General features: G+C 38.4%; 1 protein-coding gene and 1 pseudogene across 11 annotated transcripts in view; one reads left to right on the plus strand and one right to left on the minus strand.

Moving 5' to 3' along the window:
• The window catches only part of LOC116085613 (ankyrin repeat domain-containing protein 18A-like), a 152,959-nt gene that overhangs the window by 36,753 nt on the left and 109,622 nt on the right, over positions 1-6,584 (plus strand). The gene's annotated exons all lie outside the window — the stretch shown is intronic.
• On the minus strand, positions 60-544 carry LOC116086202 (annotated as a pseudogene).

The raw sequence follows: 6,584 nt of genomic DNA on the forward strand, positions 1-6,584 counted from the left end.
GTCTTGGCAGAACAGGAGAAGTGGTGTACACTTGATGATCTGATCGACTTAAATATTGTTCATGGCATATATAGCCTAGTCCATGCTCTCGCTGTCTCTATGGCCTGGGCTTCGTTGGTCTTCCACTGCTTGGCTACATCATTTGCTAATGGATCGTCTGGTTAGGAGCACTTAACAAAGCCTGGATTGATAGCAGAACTGTGCGGATCTGCAGTGCTGGGGACCACTTATCTTTCAAAATATCTAAACATATTCTTCCCAACTTGTCTACATTAGAATGATAAATTTTGGTCATGAAACGTACTTTAGGTGCTGCCATTGGGTATTCTTCTGGAAGGAACAGTTCAAGTTTAAAAGTCCCTCCCTCAAAGGGGGAACCCTGGGGGCCAGCAATGACCACATGAAAATAACGGGCGTTTCTCTCATCTGGTTCTGCTTTAATGCCAGGAACTGGCTCTGCCAGCAAACGCTGGGTTTCCTTGATGATCTTGCGGGGCAGCCCAGCCATCTTGTCAGATCCCGAGTTCGGCCTCTGCTCTTGTCTCGGGCTCGGCTCACCTCACGCCCGAGTAGAAGTCCCGGGCTCCACTTCCGAGAAACGTCGCCGCGCCCGCCGTCGCTGCCTCCGCGGAGGCCCCTCGGGAAATGTAGTCCCTGCTAGGACGCGGGCTTCCCAAGGCCTGGCCTTCCCTCCGACCTGGCGGCCCCCTCTCCCGCGCTCCCCGCCCCAACCCCAGCCTGGGGTGGAGGAGGTCGACTACCTTTATTTAATTAAGTGTTATAGGTCTATTAAATGTGCTTAGCTGATCTCGATTTAACTTTGGTAAGTGGTATTTATTGGTAAAACTATCTCTTCTGGATTTTTAAATTTGTTGGCGTACAAGTTTTAAAACTATGTTCTTATGCTTCTCTGGATTTCCTTAGTGTCTACTGTTATGTTTCCCTTTTTCATTTCTGACTTTGTTCATTTGAATTTTCTCACTGTCTTTTAGTTAGTTTGGATAAGAGTTTGTTTACCTTTATTGATTTTCTCAAATAATCAGTTCTTTGTTTTATTGATTCTTTGTCTTCTCTATTTGTTTCTATATTATTGATTTTAGCCTTCAGTTTGATTATTTGTTCTGGTCTCCTCCTATTGTGTGTATTTACTTCTTTTTGTTCTAGAGGTTTGAGACATGCTGTTAAATTGCTATTGTGAGACATCTCTATTTTTTTATATAGGCACTTAGTGCTGTGAACTCTCCTTTTAGCACTGCTTTGTGCTATCCCATTGTATCCCATAAGTTTGGGAAAACATTTCCATTGTCTTCTAGAAAGTATTTATTTCTGGCTTGACCCATTTTTCGTTCATTAGAGAGTTATTCAACTTCCATGAGTTTGTAAGCTTTTTTTCTTTCTGTTGTTTTTGATATCCATCTTTAATCTGTGATGGTCTGGTACGATATATGGAGTTATTTCAATTTCCTTTTATCTGTTGAGACTTGTTTTGTGTCTGAGTATGTGTTCAGTTTTATAGAAAGATCCATGTTGAGAAGAAGGTATATTCTTTTGCATATTGGTGTAATGTTCTGTAACTCCCTATTTAGTCTATTTGGGTTGTTATGTCTTTTAGCTTCATGGTTTCTCTGTTTAGTCTTGTACATTGATGAGACGAGTATTGAAATCTTCCACTCTCATTATGTGAGGGTCAATATATAATTTGAGCTGTAGTAATGTTTATTTTAGAAACTTTGGTGCCCTTTCATTTGTGGCATAGATGTTAAGAATTAGAATGTCTTCTTGTAGGATTAGTTTCCTTTAATGAGTACATAGTGTGCTTGCCCATCTTCTTTGATTAATTTTCATTTGAAGTCTATTTTGGAAGATTAAAATGACTACATCAGTTAGCTACTTAGGTTCATCTCTTTGGATTATCTTTTCTCAACCTTTTACCCTGAGATAATGTCTATCCTTGCTGAGTTGTGTTTCTTGGATGCAACAGAAGTATGGATTCTGTTTTTGCATTTATCTGTTAATCTTTGTCTTTTTATTAGGAAATCAAAACAATTGATATTGAGAGATATCAATGATTAATGATTGTTGATTTCTGTTATTTGTTGTTTTAGGTAGTATTGATAGTAGTGGTAATGCTGCTGGTAGATATGATGGTGGTGTGTGTATGCTTCCCTTCATTTAGTTTTACTGGTGTGAGATTATTTATTCCATTATTTTCATGGGTGGGATTTACTTTCTTAGGTTTGCATTTTCCTTCTAGCACTTTCTGTAGACCTGGCTTTGCAGATATTGTTTAAATTTTACTTTACTATGGACTATCTTATATTCTCTATCTATTGAAAGTTTTGCTGGGCATAGTAGTCTGGGCTAGCATCTGTTGTCTCAGAAAGTCTGAAAGACATCTGTCCAGGCCCTCTTGTCTTTTAGAGACTTCAGTGAGATTTCAGGTACAATTCTATGATGGTTTGTGTATGCTTGGAACTATTAGAAAGTGTGGCCTTGTTGGAGTAGGTGTGTCACTATGGGTATGTGCTTTAAGAACCTCATCTTAACTGAATGGAAGTCAGTATTCTGCTAGCAGCCTTCAGATGAAGATGTGGAACTCTCAGCTCCTCCTGCACCATGCCTGCCTGGATGCTGCCATGTTCCTGCCTGATGATAATGGACTGAAGAACCTCTGAAGCTGTAAGCCAGCCCAATTAAGAGTTGCCTTGGTCATAATGTTTGTTCACAGCAATAAACCCTAACTAAGACAAATTCTAACAAGTCTGCCTTATATGTTACTTTATATCTTTCCCTTGAAGCTTATAATATTTTTCTTTGTTTAGTGTTTTGGCAAGAGGACCTTCTTTTTTGGTCAAATTTATATGATGTTCTGTATGCTTTTCTAACCTTTATGGCATCTCCTTTATATTAGGAGATTTTTCTACTATAATTTTTGTTTGAAAATATTTTCTGGGCCTTGGAGTTGGGATTCTTCTCCTTCCTCTATTCCTATTATCCTTAGGTTTGGTCCTTTTCTAGTTTTCTAGATTTCCTGGATGTTTTGTGTCAGTAATATTTTAGATTTAAATTTACAATTATTGTTTCTATATCTTATATTGTACCTTTAATGCCTATCATGGTTTGAATATGTTTGGGCAATTGGAAGTGCTCCTATTAGGAGGTATGGCCTTGTTGGAATAGATGTGGCCTGGTTAAGCACGTATACCACTGCATATGTTTACTTAGAGGTCTCCTACTGCTCAAAGTCTGTCCAGTGTGGAAGAGACCCTCTTCCTGGCTGTGGAAGACAGTCTTTTTCTGACTGCCTTTGTATCAAAATGTAAAACTCTAGGCTCCTTCTGCCTGAACACTGTCATGCTTCCCATCATGATGATAATGAATGGAATCTCTGAAATTGTAAGCCAGTCCCAATTAAATGTTTGCCTTTATAAAAGTTGCCTTGGTCATGGGGTCTTCACAGCAATAAAACCCAAACTAAGACATTGTACCAGGGATTGGGATATTGCTGTGATAAGCCTGACTATGCTTTTGTTTGGAAGAATGTGGATTTGGGAACTTTGGATTTGGAGAGCAATGAAATACTTCATGTGAAGCTTAATAGGCCATCCTAGTAGGAATAAGAAGACATTGGTACTGAGAGTATTTAACTCTGGAGGTCTGGCTCAAGAAGTTTCACAGGGAGGAATTTAGTATGTTTCCTGTAGACCACTCTTGTCATCCTTTGGTGAAAAATGTGGCTGAGTTTTCCCTTTTCTGGAGAATCTACCTGAAGCTAAGGTGAAGATATTCAGATTGGTTGCATTGAGGAAAGAAGTCTCAAAATACCCTAGCATAGACTCTCTCCTGTTGTACACCCTTATGAAGAGCCTTTTGATATGATGTAGCAAACAGAAAGGAAAAATACAAAATGTATGGCTCAGTGATTAAAAGGGCATGGAGAAGTGGGATGGAGCTAAATCCTATGTTCAAGGACATTAAATATAATTTAGGAACAAGATCCCACATAACTAAGCTTATTGTTTATGCTTTCGCAGTCAAACAAGGGATAGTTATATCACATTAGGTATTATTATGATCTAGTTATTGTTTTCATTTGGACATAAGGAGATATGATTATGTGTCAAAGTGACAAGGGATGGATTGTGATGGCTATTCTCAGTTGTCAACTTGACTATATCTGGAATGAGTTATAATCCAGAACTTGCAAAGATCTTGTGAAAATGTAAGAAGGGTCAGGTGGTACATGCCTTTAATATCAGCATTCAGGAGATAGAGGCATGCAGATCTCTGTATTCAAAGTCAGTTTACAGAGGAAGTTCTAGGGTAGCCAAGCAGAGGCAATGAAGGATGTAATAGAACAGGAGGCCATGTTCCAGCCTCAGCTAGCAGCATAACTTGTCAACTTCAGCCACATGGCTCTAGATTTAGAGCCAAGAATAGAAGGGGTTACTGGGAAAATTGATGTTGGTTAGCTGGTGTTAAGAAATTAGCTGTAATTAAGAACAGACCAACATCACTGAGGTGAAATCCTCTGGGAAGTGTTTTCTGAGAGTACAAAGAAGCAGTGTTCCAGAGATAGACATCATGCTGGCAGCTGGACTTGGTAATATGTAAGAGTCATCCTGGTGGTACTTGTTTTGACAGCATGAAGGGGACCTGGTGAACAGCTGAAGCTTGAGACTGTGAGAGGTCAGGAAAGGCCATTGACAGAGGTACAGCCTCAGTTGCAGTTGACAACCCAGGATTGCAGTGGTCATACAAAGAAATTGAGATGACACCATAAAGAGAGCCTTTGACAGGCTATTGATGAATCCTAGTTTTAGTGGGAGACACCAGTATATTGGAGATGCCAGTACCATGGAAACAGTGGACTTACGTCAACCAGAGTCTAGAGTGTTACAGAGGAAAGAGCTGAAGATGTAACCCAAGCCATTTCAAGGATCCCTGATCATGTGTGTCTCCCTGACATGAACATATGACAAGTAGCTGTAAAATTCAAGTTGCCTTGGATACCCCAAGATGTTAGAGATGCTGGAGCTATGGGATACCCACTGAGGAAAGCTGCTAATAAGAAGTTGAAACTGCCCAAGAGAACAAAGTTTGTTGCAGTCAATAAAGATGAAAGGAGCACTGTGACATCAGACATGGAGATGCAGAATTTGGAATTTACCCAGCTGGTGTCCTGGCTTTCTTGGACTAGTATTTCTTCATTATGACAATTTGGAGTGGGAATGTATATATTGTGATGTTGTGAAAGTACATGATCTGCTTTTGATTTTGATTTTATAGGGGATTGTTGTTAAGAGATTGTCTGAATCTCAGAAGAGACTTTGAACTTTGGACTTTTAAGCATTGTTGAGATGCTGAAAAACTACAGGGACTTCTGAAATTGAACTAAATGTATTTTGAACTATGCTACCTACCACTAGATATAGTTTCCATAGACTTTCGTGTTTGAGCAAGGATGCAGGGAATGGAATGTGGTTGTTTGAATATGCTTAGTCCATGGGAGGTGGCACTTTTAGAAGGAGTGGCCTTGTTAGAATAGGTATTACCATGTTTGAGGAAGTGTGTCACTGTGTATGTGGACTTTGAAGTTTTATAGTGCTCAAGCTCTGCCCAATGTGGAAAAACCCTAACCCTAACCCTAACCCTGGCTGTCTGAAGAAGACTGTCACCTATTGCCTGCCTTCATATCAAGATGTAGAACTCTTAACTCCTGTGTTTGCCTGGCCACAGCCAGCCTCCAATTAAATGTTTTGCTTTGGTCATGATGCCTCTTCACAGCAATAAAACCCAAATTAAGACAATGCATGAGAGTCTTTGCTACATCTCTTGTATTCTCTTGGTGAAGTTCCTGTAGGAATTCCTAAAATTTTCATTTCCAGAATATCCTTATTTTGTGTTTTCTGTATTGTTTCTATTTCCCTATTGAGATATTGAATAGTTTTATTTGTTTCTGTAAATTGTTTTATCCACTCCCCTCTGAGTTTTAAAGGGATTTATACATTTTTCTCCAATTGTTTGTTTGTATTTTCCTGGATTTCTTTTTTTTTTTTTTTAACTTTTATTGCATTATGATGAGAAAAGTTACATGATTTCAATTTATCTGAATTTGTTAACGTTTAATAACATATTTTAAGTAAATAGAATTAAATCACATTCTTGTTTCCCTTTTGTACCCAACTCATCCCAGAGACCCCCTCTTCAATACCTACAATATCTTTTTTGTCATATTCCATAAAATTTATAAAATACTATAACAATAAAAATAAGTATTATAAAAGTTGTTTGATGTAAAACAACAATCAATTTAACAGTGTTATGTAGATGCTTGTTTACAGCAATACTGAAAATACACACGTTTTCTCAATATAAATTTTTAAATAACTCCAAACATATTAACTGTATACTTCAAAATAATACATCACTATAGTATTTTCTTAAATGAACTTAAATTTATAAAGTCTTTTTGTTTGTTTGTTTGTTTTGTATTTAGTAGAGTTTAAAATCTTGGCTCTTGCCGGGCGGTGGTGGCGCACGCCTTTAATCCCAGCACTTGGGAGGCAGAGGCAGGTGGATTT

The sequence above is a fragment of the Mastomys coucha genome, unplaced genomic scaffold, assembly GCF_008632895.1.
Source record: "Mastomys coucha isolate ucsf_1 unplaced genomic scaffold, UCSF_Mcou_1 pScaffold12, whole genome shotgun sequence".
Lineage (NCBI taxonomy): Eukaryota > Metazoa > Chordata > Mammalia > Rodentia > Muridae > Mastomys > Mastomys coucha.